This window comes from Lepisosteus platostomus, chromosome 3 (assembly GCF_059453375.1).
Source record: "Lepisosteus platostomus isolate fLepPlt1 chromosome 3, fLepPlt1.hap1, whole genome shotgun sequence".
Classification (NCBI taxonomy): Eukaryota; Metazoa; Chordata; class Actinopteri; order Semionotiformes; family Lepisosteidae; genus Lepisosteus; species Lepisosteus platostomus.
Window position 1 is genome coordinate 4,655,649 of NC_142613.1, and position 25,112 is coordinate 4,680,760.

At 41.7% G+C, this 25,112-nt stretch overlaps 1 long non-coding RNA gene across 1 annotated transcript; it reads right to left on the bottom strand.

The window, feature by feature from the left end:
- Positions 1 to 10,270: 10,270 nt before the first annotated feature.
- On the bottom strand, positions 10,271 to 16,860 carry LOC148674160 (uncharacterized). The gene is made up of 3 exons (XR_015935574.1): positions 16,735 to 16,860; positions 11,251 to 11,442; positions 10,271 to 10,477 (listed from the first exon to the last, which is right to left on the bottom strand). It is a non-coding gene; the product is annotated as an uncharacterized LOC148674160 (long non-coding RNA).
- Between the last annotated feature and the right edge of the window lie 8,252 nt (positions 16,861 to 25,112).

The window sequence follows — 25,112 nt, forward strand, 5'->3', positions numbered from 1 at the left end:
CCGGAAAGAACTGTTCGTTACAAGGAGATGGAATAAAATAAAGAACCGCCTTAAAGACAAACAGTAGCACTCCACTCCTGGCACTGCTGAGGGTGGAAAGAACAGATGGCATCCCTGAAAATAGAAAAATTCAGAATAAATTAGCAGAGAGCAAAACTTAAACGTGGATCCTACGATTTAGAGCAACTGGAGATCTCCAGATTCCACTACTCGAATTGTGACCAGAACCATCTACAGTAGAATGAGAGAAATGGACTTGACAACTTTACCTTCAGGGATCTGGCGGCAAAAATGAGGGTGGCCTGAGAGCAGCATAGAGTGTGAGGCTTAGCTGTGCGGAGGGTGGAGGAGAAAACGGAGACTGGAGATAGGCGGGGCTGAAGGAGGCGGAGCTGAATGCAGGGAATTTTCAAGCTTGAGCAGAACGAGGAAGGGGGTCGAGAGTTTGAGAAAGCTGCTGGGAAATCTGCACAGAAAGAGAATCTGCTAGAGAGCTGGGTAGCTGTGGAGGAGGAGGTGGCGGAACTGGAGAGTTGAGAGAAGGAGGAGGGGCTGTCGGACTTGCAGAGGGCGGAGCTGGAGGTACTGCTGTAGAGAGAGAAGGATGGAAGACTGGTTGAGCTGGAACAGAATTGCATAAAAGGAGGAAAAAGGGGCTAAACGGTCACGGTAAGGAGGAATAAGAATACATCTGTCGAACAGAGGTACAGGGAGCCTTTGAAAGAGGCCAGTCCTTGTAAAAGAGACGAGCCGGTGTATCCGAGGTAGTGCGGCAGAGTTTTGAATGCAGGGTGGAAGAGGCAGAAGCATCGGAGACGTGGGAGAAGAGGATTAGGTTGAAAATGAGAAGGTCGAGATGGCAAAACAGCGGAAAATGATTGGCGTGAAGAATCTCCAAGGAGCTGGAGGAGAGAAAGGTGGTCTGGAGATGAAGGAGAGTTAGGCCTAGGAGCCATTATAGGTCTAGATGCCTAAACTCTAGACATGTGTTAACAGGGTTGGGTTTTAAACAGGAAAGAGATAATTGAATGATAGAGTAAAGGGTGGAGCACTGAAAGAACAATTATTAATAATCTCACCTGCTCTGCTCTCAGCAGCTGCTCTGGAATTGGACTGCAAGACCTGTTCGTTATCATATCTCATTACTGTATGACTGATAAAGATGCCAGTGCCTCTGAGTGCAGAAATTTAAATCAAACGTTGCCTTGAGGTCATTGAGCAGTGACAAACTCTTTTTCTGTTTTAAAATGACTTAATAAGCAGCATATGATAGCAGTAATGCAGTCCAGAGTGCATTTTATCACAGGAGATCTCACTTCCCTGGCTTGGTAGTGTCTCATGATCTGAACTCCACCGTTCATTACAGCGATTACACAGTATAAAGCACAAGAAATTACTGTGTGTGATGTCATTTGGACTACTGTATTTCTTTATTAAATGCCTCCGTCCACTTGCTTAGCTGTGGTAGGCATGCTGCATTGGTTGTTGACTTGGTTTGCTGTAAAATGCTTTGTTCTGCCCAACCAGATAAGGAGCAGAGAGTCAACATTCGGCCAGATGGAAAAGAAGGCTTTAATTGTTTCTTTTCAGATTTCATGAAAGCAATACCTCCCTAGCTTTCATTACTGCATTTCAATGAGCATACAAAGATTCTTCAGCAGCAACTTGAAATGAAGGATAAGTTACCATGGTAATAAGACAATAAAACTGGTGGCAACCATTTCTATGGTATGTATGTTTATTTTACGGTAAGATAAGTTGTAGTTTTATAATGTTGGCTCTGAGAGTATTTCCAATTAAACAAATGAAAGAGCATATCAGGTTTCAGTAAGCAATTCTGTAAAATTTGTTTGATTGTATCTATCTTTACATTACTTCATTACTGAAGTGGGTATAAGGACACACAAACGCATAAAGATTCTTCATAGTCATTAACGTTTAAATTATGTTTGATTTAAGGGGGGTGGGTTCTTGTTTTGGTGCTTGAGTGTTCATTTTTGTTCCAATGATAAAAAGTTGATCACCAAAGAAAAACACTTAAATTACAGGGGGAAAAGCTTCAATTTAAATAAAAATAAACAGAACAAAGAGGCTACAAAACTTAAATAAGCAGAAGTAGAATATGTCTGATCCCATCCTGTTACGGCTGCACCTGGTCTCAATTTAACCCCTCATTATCCAATTTCCCTTACACACCCGTTCCTTCACTATATAAACCCTCAATTCACCCGGTAATCACGCTTGGTATTAGGATCTCTTCTGCCCTGAGCTCACCTCGCCCTTTCCTCCCAAGTACCCTTTCTACCTCGTCTGGTCTCCCTCAGTGTTGGCTCTTTGGTTTTGGATTTCTTGCTTTGCCCCTATTGGCTTTGTTTGCCTCTCTTCGTGCCTATTGCATGAAGAGACTTGACCCTGCCTGGAATAACCTGCTTTGGATACCTCAGCTACCGGACCTCGCCTGGAGACCTGCACCGGGTTCGTAAATAACACCACTCTTACACATACAATATGTGGCTGATGATGGTGTATCAATATCTACTTTAATAAACATTTTATTTTGGCTTCAGAGGTGTTGTGCAAGGTTGCTCTCTGTTTATCAGGAACCCAGTTTTTGCAGACAAGAGGAAACGCATCGTTTTTTATCCCTAGTACGTAAACATCGCACTGCATACCGGAGTTTCTGCTGAACATGTTTGTTTGGGTTGGTGTATCATATTGCATTTGACAGCTGTCAATACTTCAGGATGCATCTCATAAGCGAGACGCATAAAAAGAGAAATCCACATTTCAGAATAATGCCACTGGAGAGGGCTTAGAGAGCAATGTTTTGAAAAGGATTCTCACCGCTTGGGACTGTGTGAAGCTAGAAGCAGGCTATGATTGCCCTCTAGGCTGGCAATGTCCTCCTCAGTGTCACTGGGAGGCTGCTTGAATTGTAAACAGGTGATCAGCAAGGGTTTTGATCACATATGACAAATAATCCTTAAAACACGGGAAGATATGCAAACCTGGCTCTTTTGAATTCCCCTCTCTGCTTCAAGCCTGGCAGAGCTGTGAGCTGGGCCCTGAGATATAATTTAAAGAAGGTCCTCATTACCCAAAGGAACTATTCCGAACCAGGTTTTGTTAAGACTGACCATGTCTGCAATTCAGACAGCTGCAGAGAACAAAGGCAGAACATTTTCTAGTTTCACAGTCAAAGACCCTCTTCTCTCACCTGTTGCATAACTACTATCAGCTCCAACAACAGCCATTTGTGCCACCCCCTTCCTTAACTCAGTGCTAGAATAGGCATGATGAGATTAATGTGCATAACATCACACTGCAGTTAACACTCATAACTGTGCCTGCTGCACCACTTGAGAATCAGGTGGCATATACAGTAGCTTTGTGAGGCAGATTTGTACACTCCGTAAGTGACAAATGGATTATATGCTGCTTGTAGGTCACAGAAGAGGTTACTGATGGATTGCCCAGATAAAGTTCATCCCAGCCTTGGTGGTCCAGTTCTGCTTTGATTGCAACACTCCCTTGTTCTCTAGAAATTAACCCATTGCAACTTGCACATCCGCCTACAGCAACATGTGAGATTGTTTTTAACAGAACATTCAATACACTCTCCTACACGGAGCCTTTTATTAGGTGAATGAGGTGATGGATTAATCTGCCACGCTCTTGATGTTGATGCCCTGACGTCTTTCACGAAACATAGTTAAGATGCTCGATCTCTCTGGGAATGTTTTCCAATTCAAAGCTACAATTTAAGATTAAATTAACATTTTAACAGGTTCAATTTAACAGTGACACTTTGTTTAGCCTATGAGAAGGGTAACTGATTAGGTATACATCTAGGCACTTCCTCCCCCTAAAACCAAGAGTATGAAAGCCAGCTACATACCTTGCAGGACAAAAACGCAGAAATTGCACATTCTGGCAATGAGCCTCCCAGAGAGTGGTCGTGAGTCTAATGAACAGTTCTTATGAACTTTTTACACAAATTCCTAGCATTTTCTACCCTCACTGGCCACCACCAATAAAGTCGTAAGGGCACACTGAATTCATGACATAGCCAGTGCACAGAGGAGCAGATCTCCCATACCTTCATTGTTGAATGTCTTGATCCCCTTCAGGGGGACAGTTATCTAGATGCACCACCTCAGCGTTTCTCCTGTGGCCCAAGTGAAGCCAGCCAGACAGCAGCCTCAAGGAAACAGACCTCTAGTGAAAAATGGAACCCGGCATCTTGGAAGTAATTGTGCGGGAATTTTTAACTCGCCAGTTCAAGGTCTTCTCAAGGTTCATGAAACAGTGGCTGGCGCCCTACTGGAATACAGCATTTTTAGCTAACAAATTGCCTCATAAAAAGGTGCACTCAAACCCTGACATACCTTACAAGCACACTGAATCCAACAAGACTGTCATTTGTAATGTTTTTTTATGGACTAAGAGAAAGCAGCCCATCAAAAAGTAAGAGACATCCAGAGATCCAACCCTAAAGGAATCCTTACTGAAGAAGCAAGTAAAAAATAGACTCAGTTAATGATCAGTCTAAGCGGTGAATTTCAAGGTTTAGGTTCAAATATTGTATCCTTCTTTTACAGTGCTGCAAAAGTGCCATTTAGATCATCTTTAAGCTGTTACAGATCTACTGATTCATGTAGCAGTGTGATGAAAAACCAGCATGATGAAGTGATTACAGTTTCTGATTGAGCTGTGCTTTCCCCAGCTTTCACTAATCCACTCATGCCAGCTCTGCTTCAAATCGACAAAGGTACAAGCATGCTTGCGTGTATTAAACAGGGGTTATTTTTACTTATTTTCTCAGTCTCCCATGCTTTACAACACAAGAGTATCACAAACTAGCAACCAATTGAACTAGATGGACTGATTGGCCTCTTCAAGCTCTTCCCTGTTCTTATATTCTTAATCATTCTTCTGTTCCTATATTCTTAACCATTGTTATGTAACTGTCTTATGTTCTTATCATGTCTTATGCTCTTATGTTTCTTAATCTTATGTGCTGACAGCCAAGAACACAGGATTAACTGCTTCAAAAGCATAACTTGCAAACGTGGTTGAGTCATGAATTGAAGAGAATTTCTTTGTTTCCTGGACTCTTCTCATGTGTGGGGAGGCTGTTTACGGTCCACAAAATGGCAAAAAGCACACAATGGAAAATCAAAATAAACAGAAGTGCAAGAGATGTGAGGGCAAGACACAGCTAGTTAAAGGAGGTAAATGTCTCTACGGTGCAAATTGGGGCTCAGATCAGCAGAAACGCACTGATTCCAAATCAAAACAGCACTTTCCAGGGCCTAGAAACCCTTGTGACAGCAGGTCCTGCTGTTCTCCACCATTGGCTTAAGAACACAAACATGCTATCAGAGGCTGTCGATGTTGTGAGGACAGTGGCATCAGACTTGATGACAAAGGTAATGGGCAAGACTACAAGTCTCTTCTGCAAGCTCTGCGATTGATGTATGGGGAAAGTCAATAGCTGTGTGTCAAAGAAAATGCTTCTGTCACCACTGTTTTACGATCATGTCACTTCTCATTTACTTGGCATCTCTTCCTTTTCATGCTCTCACACTGTATAAGAGCAGCCTTGTTCAGTCTACTAATGCCAAATAAGATTAAGCTTCCCAAATGACTCTTGTTATAGTTGCATTACTGAGAATGTCCTGTCAAGGTGTCACTAAAGTGCTGTCCTTAAGGCTTTGGTACAAATAACGACATGATAACAAACATGTAATATACACAAACAATTTTTCCTTGTTCCCAGAGCTCTCCACAAATAATTACAGCTCCACTATAACGTATGTTGTTTTTTGGGGATTTTGCAAACATCCTTCTTATTTTTTTTTGTAAACAATAACATGCTTTCAGGGAAAATGAAGGCCAAAAAACAGAGCTTAAAACAGGACTCAGGTGTGTCAAATCTAAAAGATGACCTCAGGAAATGTAATTACAGCATTACAGCCTCAATGCTCATCTTTCAGAAGAAGTCTTAATCAGTCATTGCAGAGGAACAGGTTTAATATATACTGTATATATATTTTAAGTTTACTCTGGTAAATTTGCCTGCAGTTATGCTTTTAAAATGCTGACAAGTGTTGATGTCTTAAACCCGCTACCAGCAGGGTAACTATATTACTGACATCAGACCCAGTTTCTCTTTGAAGCAGATGCATCCCCTACAGCTTTTCTTCATTTATAATTTCAAACACTCCACGGTGAAGTCTTCAGAAAACTGAAATAAACCCAGTAGCCTGGTAAACCAACATATTTTTTTTAGAAATGTGTCCAAAGTGTTTTGCTTTACACCCTAAAAATAATTCTGCCAAGTTAAGCAACTGTTTTTTTGAGAAGGAAAAATAATCTTCTAGTGCTTTTAATAAAACGGAACATTTTTTTCTTGTCATCCAGCTTGGAATATTCAGATGTACAGTAGTAGCTTTTACTAAACATTATTTCACTAGGGACAACAATATCCAAGAATTGAATGCTGTGTGAAGGTCTGAAATACTTGATGAAATAAGTTTGGCTTAACCCCCTGGGGCTAGTGGGCAGCCTGCTGGCCACAGGATGAGGAGGCTCGATCCCTCCTTCTGAATGGGGTTCGAGCCTCTTCGTCCTGTGGCCGGCAGGATGCCCATGAACCCAGGCACAGCTGCAAGGTGGAGATGGGGGTGTTGGAGGGGTGCTGGAGACAAATGCAAAGGGAGGTGTTGGAGTCCAGGATGTTCTCTATAGCTCATTTCTAAAACGATGGTGATTAGGTGCAGCCATGTGAGACGGACTTGTCACTGTCATCCCTACTGAACCCCAGTTTAGAGCTTCCAGTTATTGTGTTTCCCCAGCATACTCCTACATGTTTGTGGCTCTTCTCAGTTTCAGTCCCCTGTGCTTTCACCCCTTGTCACACACCTGCTTGCCCAACACTGGGAACGAACTCTGCCTATGTGCAATCAAGTTCAGAGCAGGTCTTCAATGCTATGCTTCTTGAATTCTTGAAAGAACAAACAGAACAGGTACAAAAACAATGCATGATTTTGTAACTCGACATGGCTCTTCACTCTTTTGACTGACATGGCTGGTGACTAATTGCTCCCTTCCTAGTTTATAGCCAAGTTCAAATCTTGGCTCATTGCTGGCTTCTGCTTGGTGCAGGGGACCATTTGAGAGGTACTTGACCTCACAGCCTGTTATTCCACTCAGCTGCCAGAGGCTTTACCAAAAGGGATGTCCACATCTACACCTTAGACAATTAGACGTTAGAGAAAGGCCTTTTTTTTTTTAGCAGCCGCAGAACAGAGCACAGACTGGAATTTTGGAAAGTGAGGGAAGAGGACTTAAAACTGTTGCCAGAATATGAAGAAGTTATTAAAAATGCTTTGGAGGAATAAGTACAAGTGTTATATTTGTCAGTCACATCTCTGCCACATTTCTGAAGAACTACTGCCTTTCACAAAAGGGCCAAAATAGCACCAGAGATGAAGTGCATAGTATTTTATGGTCCATTTTGTCACATCCTGCTGAGCAGATGTTATGTGAAAATGCAGGTTTGAAAAATGAGCTCTGAATGGCTGTTCTTAGAAAATGAAGTGTTGCACATGAAAAAGAGATCAGTTTGGTGTAAAAGAAATCTCTGGGCCTCCTGAACTACTTAACCATTAGAGGTGTTTGTGGACATGCTGTCCCACAGAAATGCTATTGAGGGTCTGGTACCACCAAACAGGCCCTCTGTGCCCCTAGGGGGGCAGATGCTCCCACAATATAAACAAAAAGGTGTCTGAAAGCGAAAGAGAACCCTGTATAATGCATAGAAAAGAGTTCCAAGACTTCACCTTTTTTTCCAGAGGGACAAAATAAGAAAACAAACAAAAATATGTACAGTATTGTTCCCCCCAAAGAACCAAAGTTAGAGGTTTAAATCCCCTAATGCCCCCTGTGGGAGATACTGTTATATCCCACACAGTGGGGATAAGGATCCATGGCATCACCTTATTACATTAAAAGGTCTCACCAAAAGCCTACAGCCCTACAGCACAGACAGGGGTGGAGAGATTCTTGGCTGCCTCTACTGTTCCAAAGGGGTCTGGTGAGTGACTGGCCAAGCTGATACTAAAAAATACTGCATGTAAGAACATAAACTTACAGAATAAGGATTGTTGGAATGAAAGAATGTCTAGATAATTTTATAGGTTTCTTTCAATTTCTTCATGAAGGACCTTACATGCTGTAAATATAACCATGTGAGGTGACTAGCCCAACAACAGTGCCCTGGGTAGCTTTCGAGTCAGGCAGATAGACTTTCTGAATATGAAATACCCCAGGAGCCAGCAGCTGTTCTCTTGTTAGACTTGATCAAGGTGTTAAAATGACTTGCCCTTGCCCTCTGACACAACATCTAAGCGCTGCACTGAAAAGAAAGTCTGTGTGTGTGATTCATTACAAAAATAACACACTCAGAGGTACAGTTCTTTAAAGCATGTAGGAATTTCAGTTTGTCTTTATTCTCCTTTCAGCCTGGTGCCCATGTTTATGCAACGGAGATAGAAAGAGTGACCTTTCTTTCTTGGGGGTTATTTCAAGCCAGCTGGATTCTGACTTCAATTCAAGGGGTTAACTAGATGGGAGAGTCAATCACAGGCTTGTCACAGACATTTCAAACATCGCTGCTTCAAACACCTCCTTATTCCTATCTGAGTTCTGTCCCCCCCCTTAGAATCCACTTCAGCACTGATGCACTCCACTCCCCAGCTCTGTATATGCAAATAGACTGGGGCACTTGAGAGAACTGAGAGCCATGAGGCAGCCTGACACTATACCATCTTGATGGACTGTTCATGGGATGCACACTAACACACTGAATGATGATGTTTTCCTCCTATTCCATACTGTGTTTCCTTAGGCAGTCCCAAAACTCTCTAAAACTAACAGTCTAAGTGTCTATAAATAACACTTCAAAAAGCCGCTTTCGGTTCCAGCTGTGACTCCGATTCTACACCATCTTTCATACTAGGCAATGAAAAACCTCCTGATATTCAAACATACTATTAAAAAAAAACCTGGCGTATTGCCTTGGAGATGCACTTTGAAACAGTACTGTAAAACTGTGAGCTCCTGCTTGAAATTTCACTGCGGTTGTAAAATATGTATTTATTTAGCTGTTAATTCTCTTGATAATCTCCCCACTGTGTGCATGCACATTGTTTTCTACAAGCGATATATTGGCAGAAAGCAGTCATCTTGTTTTGAAAATATGTTTTATGAACTTTGAAAGAACAGAAAAAGGTATGTTTGGAATAACAATAAAACATTGTATTGTGACAATCATGGCAGCCCAAAGTAGTCTGTCTTTTAAAACTGTTGTTTCCAGGTTGCAGTGTCGAGTGTAAAATTTTAAAGGCCTGCATATCACCAAAGCCATCAAAGCAGATCAAACAAAGAAACTACCAGGACAGCTATTTAGCGGTGACTGGCAGGTATGCGCACAAGTATGAATTTTCTAAAATACCCCATTACTTCTGTAACACTGTTTTGCCATGCATGTAAAAACAAACTGCCACATCACTGTCAAAATAGGTAATGTCTTGACTGATTAATTATACGGTGCCCTCCAAAGGTATTGGCGCAGAAAAGTCAAAATTGCTACTTTTGCTTTAAAGTCATAATCCGATTATTTTTGCTTTTGGCATTTGTCATAATGAGATTATGAATTGTGTGTGCGCTGATCATGTTAGAGTATACCATACATGTGTTCCACTTCGTAATTTCAAGTGATGGTAAATATTGAGACACATTCACCTAAAGTAAATTTCAGAGTGAAAAGGCTCGAATTTGGTTGCAGATGTTAAGGATACCTTTGCTAATGGCTCACTCATCTTTATTGATGAACTAATTGTGCCAGCAGCAGAGTGAATTCTAATTTCACGGAATTTGCAGAAATATTTTGTCTTCTTAGGTGAAAGAAATGCTCCTGTATTTATTGGGCAGCGCTTCACCATGAATTTTGTACCAGGAACAAGTGAAAAATCAGAGACGGGCCAATTCAGAGGACTTTAAATCCGTCTGAACATGAATTTTAAAGTCTGAAGTCAGAGCACAACCAGAATAGACAAGAACTCAGAGGCTGCAGTAAAGACTGACAAATGATCACACAAATAGTTTCCAGGTTTCGTGTTCTTTGTACTATCCAATAATGGTCTATTCATGGAACCTTTATGTATCAAACTAGCAAAGTTTTGTCCTCCAGGGAGATACTCATTCTAAACACACATTTTTTTTCACAATCTCAAATAATTAATCCTGAGTCATTCTGATACTGTACGTATTGGTACCTAACTGTAAGAAAGTACAATCCCTGCACTCAGATCAGAAGTACATTCAGTCTTGACTCACTTGTTTACTCACCATTAAAATGTCCACTGGACACTTGTCCTGGTTTGGCAATTTCGTAGTTAAGGTTGAAAATCTGTGCAATGCATTTGAAACAGATCAAATAAATTAAATTGTCAAATAAATGAAAACACAACAACAAAGTAACACATTAGATACTATGAAATGATAATTTGCGTGTACTGTATGTGACACTTCCTGATCTATTATCTTTTCTTTTCTTTCTTTCAACATATTTAATTTCTGCCCATCTTTGTGATTACTGTATATCTTCATTGTATCATGCTTCATTTCTGACATCTCAGAATACTTCCTGGAAACTGAGACCAACAGCTCACCTGGTTAATAGAGAGCCAAGAGAGTAAAACTATGATGTGACAATTGATACAGATGGAGAGTACATCACACCAATATCGCTGACAGCCCCACTCATTTTAGCAAAACTGTACCTCAAGTTCTCATGCATTCCTATTCACACTGACATTTTTAATAACCTTTCTTCTCAAGAGAAAAACGTTTAATTTCTCTCATGTTTTCTTTTTCTTGTATTCACAAGCCGATATGCTCCAATTCCCTACTGTATCATTAGCAGCCTTAACAGAGCTGTTGTGTCTGCTGTGTGACAAAAGTCTTTCTACTGAAACATGCATCACCCAAAAAAGAAACAAAGATTCCTTTTGGGCAAAATTGCTTGTTAATTACAGACCACAGCATGGGGTTGAATTTAATTGATCTCATCACTGTCAACAGTTCATTTTTCGTGGAGCAGGTGCATGAATTGATGTTTGGCTGACTATGTTATTTTTTTAGAAAGACTAAAGGTACGGTATGTGTCACGGGAGACCCTACGTGTGACGGTATAATCCGGAAGAGTCTGGAGAAGGACATCAGGCAAAGCACAGCGAGGTAAGGTTGGGATGACAGACAGGAGATGGTGATCCGGTGCTCAGGGGCATGGAGTAGGCTAAGGAAGTCCAGAAGGGAAAATCGTGGAGCAGTCCGTAATCCAAAAGCTGGGTGGTCCATCCATGACAAAGACAGCTAACAAAGGGAACGGGAAACCAGGAACATGGAAGATTAAAATCATAACAAGGCAAGGTGCTCTGAGCCCCTGACTCACAGATCAGGATGCCGTGGTGAAGCCTGTGCCCTCGGGCCACTCCTGTGCCCGGTGGCAGGGGGGCTTCTGGGCGTCCGTCTTCCAAAGCTGAGCCCAGAACTACGGAGATGCCTGGCTTAAATACGGAAACGGGGAGAGGAAGCAGCTGGGAACATACCGATAAAAGTAGGAGCGCCCTCTAGAGGAGGGATGACAATATGTGCTTAATGGAATGGCCCCAGTCAGGTACTACTCTGATAAAATGTACCGTACAATTCTCCTATTTTCAGGAAGCACTCCAATAATTTGGGTACTGAGCCCTGCATTGCAAGTTCCCATCTGCATTGGACATTTTTTAGGCTTTCTGTGGTGTTCATGTTGTCACTCCTAAACTCAGAATATGTTGGTGCCATTCATCCTTACTTTCTGCGGCTGAGCGAAACTTAGAACATGGCAGAGAAACTTTGCACATTAACAATTTAAATCAATTAAATTGATTTTCCTCTACATCTCCCGATAATTTCCTTTGCTTTCCCTGATTCCTGAAGCTCTAACTGTGCCAAACCCAAACTCTTAGTGCTAGACTGATAATGTAATGATTTATCATGGCAAGTATTTATAGGGGAGCTCTTAAACTGCAGCTTGAGAGAGGAGAACAGCTCTTAACCTCAACCAGTTACAGATAAATACCATTATTGTGTTTGTCTATCCCAGCATGCATTGCTGCCCCACTTTCTCTGCTGCCCATCACTGCTGGGGGCAGTCCCAGTGGGCTCGTTATCATGGCCGGGCTTTAGTTTCCTCAGCCATGTGAGTCAGTGCCAAGTCTGTACCAAACGGCCCCTCTCTAAGTCACATATCATAGAATTTGTCTGAAGCACTGCCAGTTTTTGTATTTACAATGCTGAATTATCCTGCTGTCACACTGAAGTGTTGTAAAGCTCAGGAAAACACAGGGTTATGTGCCTTAGTGAAATAGCAGAGGATAAAATCACAGCGAAAATACAGAATATAGTATGTTGAGGGTCTCTGTGAACTTTGTACACACTTTTTCTGCAGAAGATGCAATATTTTATAAGGTGGCCATTCAGAACTGGTTTGAACTGGATTGGAAGAATGCTGGACACAAGGGCTACTGTGTAATTCTATGCTGTTATATAGGAATGTTTGCTGCGAAACTAAGTAACCAATTGTATTAAAAGAAGTTATCTTTAGTAAATAGGGAGGTAGAAAGATGTGCGTGATTTTAGGACACTGCCAATGTTGTAAGCACAGAGAATCGTGACAGATAACAGGAAAATATTTAAGGACTCGTCTAGTTTAATTATTTTTGAGAAAAATACACCAAGCATCTCTGTGCGTTTCATTCCCATGCGCATGAAATAAAAACTTCTTTTAACTTCTGAGACGGACTCCTGACGGTCTTTTAAGGGGAAGCGGGGAAAATATTTCTCCAACACATAGCAAGCCTGCATGTGTGGACATGAGAATATACAGTACAGTACGAGGTTTATTCTCCTTGAGAGTACAATTAACAACATCTCTAACAGTAACTCAACCGTAACTCAACTGTGGCTACTCAGGAGAACGTGCTCTGTGTCACCTGGGGTGAAAGCTCTACACACAGACGAGCTGCATTTTCCCTCCACTTTACTGTGAAGCGTTTCCTTGGTTGTATCATGAATTGGAAGAAGCACTGGTGAATAAAGCTGTTGGCCCAATCTTTCACATGGCGTAAAAGGCAAAGACAGGCAATGACAGCCACTTTCAGCTGCACTGGAATCTAGGCAGCACTGGGCTGGGTGAGGTTGATCAGAGAAAGCACTTTTCCTCTTCAAACGAGAGCAGTCCCCGGTCTGCCTCTGCGTCGGTAAATCTGTTATTTATATTGCAGAATCCAAATCTCAGCGTGAAGCCAAATGAGGAAACAAATGGAGGCAGAATAACTGGAGGAGGAGGAGAGTGGCGGAGGAAAGATTGGATCCTAATTGTCTGGTGTGACACAGCGCAAGATCAGTCAGCGAGGTTAATTTGCTCGAAAAGACTGGAGTCTGTCTGGGGAAAAGGCGGGAGGAAAAAAAAATAACAATAAAAAAGCCCCTCAGTGACGTGATAATGCATTTTGATTTCTAATAAACTTCCCCAGCCCGAGGAATTAGATGAAAAACTGAAGCATCTCGGCTTATTTCTCAGTTCAGCGGAAATAATGAGACAATCAAACTCGTTCCATTAGCAGGTGACGTTCCACCTTTCCTGCCCCCTCTCGAGAGTCTCGACTCCCAGATTATTATTTTAATCACAGCCTGCTCCTTTCTACAGCTGGGAAGATCGGAGAACCGGGTTCTGTCAAGTTCCTCTGATTCCACACTTGGACGAGAAAGCATGAGGGGTCTGTTTTGTACACACGTACTGTAAACGAATATCGCTATTTAGAAACAGGACTGGGATAATAAAGAAATCAATATAAATCAATATAATAATAATATATAATATATAATAATCAAATGAAATCAATCAGATCTTTCTTAATTTGAACAATATCTTGTATGCAGTGACAGACATCACTTATAAGTATTGTATATGTAAGCATGTACACAACTTTAGTTTTTTTAAATTAGTTTTAATACACATTTTTCTCATATACTGTATATAGTACATTCTGTTGGGAGATACACATTTATATGCATTTAACTATGTTTTGCTACAATATGTACAGTATTTATAATGTGTTTAGAACATGTTCCTGTGTGGAGTTTGTATGTTCTCCCCATGTTTACGTGGGTTTCCTTCGGGGGCTCGGGTTTCCTCCCACAGTTCAAAGACATACTGTTAGGTTAATTGACTTCTGGAATAACTGATCCTGTTGGAGGTTTGTGTGTGCCCTGCTGACCTGTCCGAGTTGTATCCTGTCTCGCACCTCTACAGAGCCGGACTAGGCTCTGGGTCCTCCAAGACCCCGTATTGCACTAAGCAGTTTAGAAAACGGATGAATGGAATTCAACACCATGTGCTCCAGCCGCCCTACAGGTACAGCACAAAACAGGAAGTCCCTGTCTATATCCTGCCTGATGGAAATCATGAGTTCTGTAAGGACATACAGTACGTTATCTAAGGTGGTGTCAGGATCGAATTTCCTTTACATGCCTGCTATCCCCCATCCACACCTCAAGTTTGCATCCTTCAGCTACCAGTGTCCAGCACACAGTAACAGAATCACTCGTCAGACCTGCTCACCTGTCACCTGTAATCACATCAACGACTGATATAACCACAGGAGGATGGGATCATTGAGATACTGGCAGCATGAAAGGTAGAAAGAAAAAATGTTTATGTCATTAGCTACAGGCCCAGCTTTGGAACAAGTAGACAAGATCTGATAGAAATGTTAGCAGGAGAGGCCAAAAGCTCCAGTTTCTGCTACTGTATTTCCAAATCGAATCAGTTTTGTGCAATGTAGATATTCCAGTCCTAAATCTCTTAAGGACATTCTCCAGGAGTTTTTGTGGGAGGGTCGTAATTGTTTTATATCACTGGAGCCTGTGCGCAGGCATCTTCCACTATTTCACATAATTTGACGCAGATGAATCGCAGAACAGCTTTTAATGTCTTGCTGAAGACTCCGAATGTCCTGCTGAAAGGCAAAATTGTTTTAGCCGAAATGTGTCATCTGGAAATATGATTAGCCTGCAGAGGAGATGGGAGAAGTCAGGTCACTGGCATGTGCAGGGAAAGATTATACAGTAGGCTTTAATTAATTCCTTTGTGTAGATGTACAACCCTATACACACTTGATCATCAATAGCGTATGGTCTTCATCACAAACAACGCAAATAGTTCCCCCATTTCAGTGTCTGCCCTTAAGAGAGACAGATGTCTTATCGAACAATCGCTGAATTGTCTAATTTCTTTGCAGTAGCATGTTTCACTGAAATAATACAGCAAATTGCATTCCATCCCAATGGAGCCTGGAGAATAAAGGAACAGACAGATCCTCCAGAAAAGACCCTAATCAGATCTGCACAGAAAAGGGTAAAACTGGAGGAAAAGGTCTCCATTCTGAGATGAGAGTCACACACACCTTTCCAGGATCTTGACTCTGGACCCAGGGCACAGACACAGGGCAGAATATTTGTTTGCTGCATATGTATGGTATGTATGTACAGTACATGAGGGGCACATGGAGAGATCAACAGGAAGATCTGTAGCGCTGGTTTTTTGGATATACAGCCATGATAAATCAAACCCATTCTGGAAATAACAAGCACAGGTGAGCAAGAATTAAATAAATTAATACACAGTAGAAAGTGAAACGTGTCACCTAAAAGTAACACCAAACACTGTGCTGAATGAGGAAGTTATCATCACTCAACACATACTGGGTGTCTTGGGTCCTCAGAGCCCTGTTATATTAAATTAGCAATCTTCCAGTAGTAAGATTGTAGTGTTTACCTGATTTTTCAGGCAACACACCAGATCCTGTACCATGAATAAATACCACTCCTCTGTAGGAGCCTCTTCACGGACTCAAGCTCCCCATAATGCACACGGAAAAGCTACCCCAGATGCTCCAGTGTTGTCACTTTTCTCCTTATTTTAATACGGCACAGCATTGTGCAACTGCATTCTTCAAATACATCATTATAGGACAAATACCTTCTGAACACGTATGAAATAATAGATGAGATTATTTAATGTACAGTATTATGCTGAGCAAACGTGATATTGACTACAATATCTGCTGCTACCATTACTGTTGGCTTCTGAACACAACAATTCAGTAAATAAGTCAAATACTGTTACCCAAAAACTCCCAGATTTCTTGTCCTTCTCAACACAGATTTCCGCTGCTGTGAAAAAGCAGTAATTTCTGTTATTAAAACCTTAAAACTACAGCAAACAGGAGCTGTGGAAGGGAAATTTGATGTTTGTGGAACAAAATTGCACAAAAGCCCGCTGAATGCAGAATTGCCTGTGTCCTAAAAAACCCCACAAGGAATTCAACAAAGCCAACTTTTCCCAAATGGGGTTCAGAAACAGCCAACTATCTATTGCTTATGCGGGGCTACAGAAAAAAAAAAACATCAGAGAATCTGACAGTTTAATGGAACTTGTGCTTATCTCTACAAACACTTTATTCAACACCAGAGCTCTGAATTCCATTCCTTTTTATTTATTCATTTTCACTATCCATTTATTTTTTTCCTGCTCTCTGTTGCAATAAAGATATTACTCACTTGCCCTTCTCTTGTAAATCTTTAACATTCCAGGTCATTAAAGTCCAAACTTTAATTGCCATTTTATTTGCTTTCCAGGATTTTTTACATTTCTCCTTCTCCATCAATTGGCTTATATTGCCCAGCTTTTATTACTGAAATTATTTTTATCACTACAAGTATGCCAGCACTTTGGCAACTTAAACAACTTCCTGATGACCTTGTCAGACAATGGACTTTTATAATGTCAGCACAGTTGCCAGGCTACTGTTTATGATGTCATAATGATCTTCATTCCCAAAACACTGCTTTTCACTCCTAGAGAGATCTCTATGTCTTCTTTTGTTCAGAATCTATGACGCTGTGTTTAGTTTTACATCACTTTAAAAGGATTTAATTCCTGGATCCATCTGAACTCTCAAACACCTACCAAGAAAAAGTGAAATCATAGCTTGGGTAGACATTTCTGTCACTTTGTTCAATTCTAGTCAATTGGTAATAGCTGTAAGTTAGCTAGGTGAGATTCAATTAAAAATATTTTTGTCTTTGCTATCATACTGTAATTACATTTCAGATATCATTTTTTTTTTCGTTTTGAAGATGAACAGGTAGTTAAGGCTCAGAGCTCTAGAGTAAAATGCACTCTAGGTTTTCTGAAAGTAGCTGTAACTGATGCAAATCTAGCAGGAGATGATGCAGATGCTGGGGAGAGATTGTTATTGTCCTTTTCACTTACATGCTTTGAAATTTTAGCTGGACAAATAAGATAGAAATCCAGTGGCACAAAAAGCTTTGAAAATCTTCCTGTTAGCGTGTATGTAAATAGTCACACAGATGCCCACATACACACACAAATGCAATTTTCTTCTTCCCTTTCAAAGTACAACTGATGTATCTTACTCAAGACCAATTACCAAGCCTCAGCAGTGAGGCAAAAATGCCTGAGGTTTTCTCTTTTTCTCCAGCAGGGGGTAAGGAGAAGCGGATTTTTACATTTACAAATTTTCTTCACGCTTCTGGCTTCCTGTGTACTGTATACTGAGAGTGCTGGTGAATTGACATTCATATGCTGAACAAACAGCTCTCAACAGATGAGACAACAGCTTGACCAAAAATCTAAGATACAGACTAAAGACAGAATGAGAAATATTTAACATGCAATTACTGTAGTTTTAGCAGATATTAGTTCAAGCAGGTAGCCGTGTCAGCGTGCGTAGGCTGCAAAGGAACAAGTAACTCCGAAATGTTCACACCTTCAGAAGGATCTGTCACGAAGCGTCTTTCAGGACCCTATGCAGACAGCACAATCCGGAAGGGAGTGAGAAAACACATGGAAAAAAGACAAGGATAGGGGCTGGAAGAAGAACAGGGGGCGTGTCCAAGGTGCGCTGGTGCTCGGGGGGGGTGTCCAGGGCAAACAAGTCCCAGGGAGTCCGTTAGAATATCCTGGGAAAGCCAATGTCCAAAGCCGGGTGATCCATCCTGACACAGACAAACGAAGGTAAAAGCCGGAGCGGGATCTGGCGAAGGGTCAGGGGAATAAAAGGGGGGTTTCGGGACCAGACGCTCCCAGTCCCGGACCCAGATGGTCCGGGTGCCGTTGTGAAGCCTATGCTGTGGAGTCGCTCCTGGACTCGCGGGTAGGCGGGCTTCCGGGCGTCCATCTTCCAAAGCTGAGCCCAGATTGGCAGGAACGTCTGGCTTTCATAGGACGGGGGCTGGAACCGGAGGCAGGTGCAGAAGATAAATCATAAACTAGGAGGGGCTGGAGCGTCCTTAAGAGGAGGGGTTTACGATCGTGACAGGATCCACAGCTGAAATGTTGTGTTTCTTTTCTTCTCTTTCCAGCATGGAATAAACCTTTACTTGTTCCTAAACAGATATTAACCTACACTAGCTGCATTACACAGTCAGCAGAGTGTGTAAAGTGAGAATGCTGTGATGATGTTACTCCTAGAATTCCTTATGTCTTACTCACGGATTCGCCGGCCACTGCGTGTGGCAAAGTTTAATTGAATATGTTATTAAACATAACAAAACATAATAAAACAAAAACACAATAAACATAACATTTATTATAATGGACTTTGTTAAGCCTGGGATTTTTCACTCAGTGATGATACAGCTTTGGTCAGGTGGCACCTTGGTTGCATCTACAGTACCACAGGAACAAATGACACAGAAGCTCTTTCTACAGAACACGTCGATTTGATGACTGTGCGTTGGATTTGCAGGCAGATTCTTCCAGATTCTTCTAAATTGACTCACAATGCTAGTTACCTCCTAGTTCACTATACAAATAATGACCCCTCCACAGTGCATGAATCTGCACTAAACAAAAGGTATAAAGGCTTCCTGATCTGATGACTGCATTGAATTAACGAGAGGATTCTCCCCTCTTTTAGACAAACAATGTTAGTTACCTCCTATTTCACCAAATAGTGGCCCCTTAAGGTTGCTGGGATTGGATTCGCCCAACTCCGGCCTTGCGAGCTGACATTTGGACTTATAGGAGATGAGAGAGAAGCTTAGGGTCAGCCATTGTACAGTGTTCCTGTAGCAGTTGGGGTTAAGGGCCTTGCTCAGGGGCCCAACGGAGTAAGATTCCTTTGCTGGCCACAGGATTTGATCTGGTAACCTTCCGGCCACAGGCACAGATCCTTAACCATAGTACCACCACTCCATCCTCCTCAGATACTGTTGTTCCCTGAACACAGCACTTGGATCAATTTGGGCCAAGTCCTTTATCATGATAATCAAGGTGTTGCTTCAGTGTTATAATAAAAAGAATCAATTTACTATCAAATGCAGAAAAGCTAGCTCAGGAGGATGCTCTTACTGTATGCAAACTTCTGGAGATCGCCAAAACTTGCAATGATCGATATATCAGATTTGCCAGCAACCCCCATTAAGCAGAGCAGGCAACTGCAGTGAGTTACTGAGTATTTCTTTAAAGTCATTATCAACCATTGTTTCACAGACTATTTTAAATTTGGCCATCTAAAATTCTATCAGATACCAAAAAGGACATCTGAGTAATTCTGGAGCAGATTTCCAAAACAACTTGTTTAGGGTTTCTTAATACAAACGCTGCATCATTGTCCCCAGAATGGCATTGAAACAAACCTTTTATTTCTGCAAAGTAAGCGGGATAAATCCAAGAAAATACATATATATAAAGAAAACTAGATGCAAAGGTTTATACTCTTGGCCCAGAACATGTAAGGGGACATTTCATCCTCTGGATGGAAATTGGTCTGTGAACAGAAAAATAATTTGAAACCTGAAGGTAATAAACCATTAAGAGAGAAATAAAGTCTGGTGCTGAGCAGTTGGCACAAACAGGGTTTAAGATGAAACGAGAACCTAGCGATAAGACAGGGTAAGGGATAGAAAGAAACATCCATACTGAGATGTGGCACACCTGCAGTGGGAAATGGCAGTAAATTCATTCGAATAACACTTGTGCTGAAAATAGAGGCGGGGGCCTGATGTCTTGACATGTTGTAAGGAATAGCATGGGGATATCATAAGATGTGATATACTGTAACACAGACTGCTTAAATACAGCGAGGAAGGGTGGTTTAGATTAGTGTCATTCCCTTAGCTCACTCTGAGTGCATAACTATCTCTCTGAAGGCTCGGGAAGCTTCTGTTTTGCAGAATTTATTTTCAGTTTGGCAACAAATGATACTTGATATATTCTGAGTCACTGCCTTTATTTGCAGAAGCATGCTATATAACCATGGGATTTCAGTTTCAGGTGCAGTGTCTTTTTTATAACACTTTCACAGGCATTGACGTTATATTATCCTACATAATATTATTCATCACTTATCTTTATGAGAAAGCTGCCTGCTCCAAGCAAGAGTCAAGACAACTTGGATCCTGTCCCAGGAGGGCAGTGGGGAAAGAGGGACTGCATTCTGGAAGATACACCAAGCTATTGCAGGACAACACTCACATACATATTCACAAGGTCAAGGGGAACATTACCCCAGCTAGCATGCCATGTGGGGTTCACTGCCATGCCCAGAGGAAACCACATCACCCTGAGGAACACATGCAAACTCCACCCAGATGGTTCTCCTTGCCAGAATTGAACTCAGGTCCCAATACCAGGGAGGCAACAGCACTAATCACCACACCATTGTGCCACCTGATAATGTATTCAACTGAAGGAGCTTAAGAAAGATTATGAATCATTTAGCTCACCTTTTGGATGATAAAATCCACAGTGGGCATTTTTTGGTTGCTTAATGCTTAACACACCGGGAACCTGGGTGAGCTCTGATTCAAGGAGCCTCTGTGGGTTTAGTATGGAGCGAACCTTTACTTTTTATCTGCTTTTTTGTTTTGTCATCTCAAATGTTGTATCTTCATGCCATCCTTTTTACCCACGAAGTCAAATGTTTGCTCCACTGTTCCATTCAAAACACCTGCCGAACCTGTCACCCAGCCTGAGACCATAGACACTGTGGCACAGATCCAAATACATTTATGCAGAAGTAAAAAAAGTAAGTTTCACTCCAGATGAAAAAACGCAGAAGACACAAGAGCTTTTGTGTGATTTTTCAAGGTCTCTGTGCCCCATATTCAAATTCAATACCCAAGATCACAATTATTTAAGGGTTGTAGTAGTACAGATTTATTACGAAGCCATTTTTTTACTACACTAAAAATGCTAAGCAGCAGAAGAAGAAAAAACAATAGAGAAGAAGCGCCCAGAAACTATGAAGGAAACGAGATTGAGTTATCTTATTTTGGAATCAATGGAGTGAAAATGCAAAGTGACATTTTAACAGAAGTGTGCTGGATTCTCAGTGTGTGCGTTATCCCACCCTACTTTGATATGAACAACCTGTCTCTTGGCTTTTCCTGACTGCTTAGTTTTAAGTGAAACATTTTTTGTCTACTCTTAGACAAATATTAGTGATACTCTTTAACTGAAGGAGTCTGGCTCATCCCTGCTCAGTATTGGGTTTTTATCTGAGAGCTCCACTTCCTGTTTTCCCACGAGACAGTCTCTGCATTCCCCTTTTTGGCCTCTGTATTGTGACCGCGAGGTCTTGGATTCTCCCTCAGTTACCTTTGCTCAAGGACCTTCCAGTTTTTGATCTGTTGCTTTTAGACTGTGACCTTGGATTTCCCTGTTTGATCCTGTTGGCAGTCTTTGAGTTCCCTGGATCTGCATAGGCTCCATCCCTATCGATAACATAACAAAGGTCACGCGTGGACAGCACAAAACCAACCCTGTCACATCTAAAATCATAGATTCCTGTCTGTGGATCCTGATAATGTGTTTCAGACTCTCACATAGCACAGACTTAAGAACTTGAGAAGGTTACAAAGGAATAAAGGAGGCCCTTTGGCCCATATAGTCTGTTTGGTGGTTTAGAAGTCATACCAAGGAGAGGAGGGCTTGTGACTGTGTACAGTATTTCACTATTTTAGCAATTACCAGATTGCTACATATTTTGGAATATTTTATGCAGTAGAAATCTGTGAATCCCCTGGATATATTGGTGTGTAATTTGGAAAATCAGAGTCCCTGATTCATAAATGACATCCTTTAAAGGCTGAATCCTGTTCAAAAACACTTGCCATTCAGCTCAGGCCGGCCAGTAAAAATTAAAGCAAAACTCGGGAGCATTGATAAGGGAGCCTTCATCCACTTTGTTTTCTCCACTTTGTCAGGAAAATTACATCTCTACACTCTGCAGCCAAAATAAGCAAGGGTCCTCAGTGATGCTGTTGACAGAACAATAAATATAATAATGTCTTACATTTCTATAACATCTCAATCAAAGAGGGACTTAACATATAGGTGGGGACCTGATTCATGCACCAACTACCTAATGTGCAGCAAGACCTTCTTCACCATCAGCCCCAAAACATCAAATGGAGAAGTGGGAAACTGAACCACCTGTTGAATTAAGGGGATGCGTGATGGTAGCTGAATTGTTCAATCACTGGGTGAAATATATCCGGGACTCTGGGGTTAACAATCCTACTCTAATCAACAGGAAATTGAACAGTGCCATGGGATTGTAATGATCTATTAATTAATTAGATCTTCAGTTTAACATTTTATCTTAGGGCAGTATCTTCTACTGCAAAGTGTCCCCACTCACCATACTTGGGAACTGTTTTGGACATTCAAGCCAAGAGGGAAGAGGACCACCTACTGGTCCACCAATACCACCCACGGCACTTGCAGAATCTACAGTACCTGGTTTTCCTTGAAGGGTCTCCCATACTAGTATTAACCACTCTTAAATTATGACAGTTTACAAGATGAAGCTACAAGGTCATAATCCTGATGCCAGTAACAGCTTGATGCAAAAGCAAATCTCTTTTAGAATGGTAGTTGTGATTTAAATGTCTCTCCTGCCCTTTTCTTTCTCCATTATCTTTGATTGTAATTCACTGTGAACATTAATGAACAGCCTTCTGGATGCAGCACAGTGCATTGCACTGACAGTGTCATACATATTATTCTCCTGCACATCACCCAATGCACCCATCCTGGCCCTGGAATTTGTGCGACACAATAAAATCGAAAGTTCTATGAATCACACCACAGATCAAGTAGGATTCTATTGTTGATAACAAAAAGCTTTCGCTAATCAAGCTGACATCTTGCTTGGAAAATAGTTTTGTGTCCTTGTGGAAATGATGAATTTCCAGACTCAAAAATGTCAGAAAAAGCATTAGTTTGCAGTAAATGCAGTAACACTTTAGCTGCTACATAGCACTCAATGAACTTTTGCTGGTAGCTGAAAGCCCAAGTTCGTGCCTAGTGACTCTACATGATCTTGATTTAATTGCTCTGAAGTGAATTATGTTTTTTCTGTAGGGCAGGTGGGGCAACTGACTTCAAAGACTATCAAAAATACCCACATTTAGCAAACCTTCTGTAGTGTTATTTGAAGCTGGATGGCAGTCCAGGCCATCACAGATATTACTGTAGGGCAGGAATGTTCACCAGGGGTCACTGGCTCACAAGCAGTTTCCTACTGGCACCCTCCTATCTCTGCTTATTTTTTTTTCAGAACAGCTGATCTCCTGCCCCCTGGACTCAGGCTATGATTCTTGGAAGAGAAATCACTGACCTTTGAGGAACAGGGCTTGTAAAGCTGCTACGACTGTTATTAAGCACATTATAACAGGGCCTGAAGAATTTTCTGTAGGCAGCACATTGAACTCTGGGGTGGCAAAAACATTCAGTAATCTATGCAGTAACTGTCATTATTTCACCATCAAATACTGAGGCTTGACATACTGTGTTCTGGAAGAGCCTAACTTCAACATCCTAATGCATTGTTTGGGTCCGTCTTTGTCTTAGTTAAACCTGCACATGATGCGTGCTTGCTGCTCGCTTTTGTTTTCTTTCTTAGCGAAGCAGGACCAGCATGGACTTCCCTTTCAAGGAAAATTAGATCTTTCAACTGTGTGGAATATGTATGTTCTCCCTGTGGTCACGTGGGGTTTCAATGGCTGCTCCAGTTTCCCCCCACAGTTCAAACACATGCTAATGGGTTAATTGGCTGCTGGGAAAATTTGCACTGGTGTGTGTGTGTATGTGTGTGTGTGTGTGTGTGTGTGTGTGTGTGTGTGTGTGTGTGTGTGTGTGTGTGTGTGTGTGTGTGTGTGTGAGACTGTGTGTACCTGAGATGGACTGGATAGGCTCTGGCTCTTCCATGACCCCGACCTGGAAGAAGAGATTAGAACATGAATGGATGACCTTTCTAAATAAAATTCTAATAAGATGTGTGCGCATGCATGGGGATCATGATCCTTTTATATCAAGGATTCAGAAGGATTGTCCAGTCTGTTGCCACATTCGTTGTGTCTGTTGTCACAGAATATTGATGGAAAAATGCCGTTCCTCAGTTAGAGCTGGTGTGAGTTGTCTGCAGTTTGATTGCAGCATCGATCAAGGAGGTGCCATCTTGCCAGAGGTGCCATCTCGCCAGAACTAAAAAGGCAGCTCACCCCCTACTTCTCTTGCCAGGACGTCTTTATTTCTCAACTGCCTCCTTCTCACTTATGGAGGGTGAGAGCAGCAGCTCATTCCGAGGTCTCTGCCCAAATCCAAGACACTGCCGCACTCTCACAGGAGTTTAAAACATAAGCCAACCCTCAATCTCACCCACGTCTGCCTAGCCATATATTAATCTCCCATTCATAGCTCTCCACCCCTTATTCCCCCTTCACTACCCCAGGGGTCCTAATCCTGGCCTTCATGTACTGTAGGTGACCCCACTACAGCGGTAAGAGGTGTGGACACACAGCTCCCCGTCTATCCAGCGGTCTCCAGAAGATAAGATTGAAGAGTCTGCAAAACCAGCTACAAACAAAACACACAATATGTGTGTTGTGTTTCTGCATAGAAG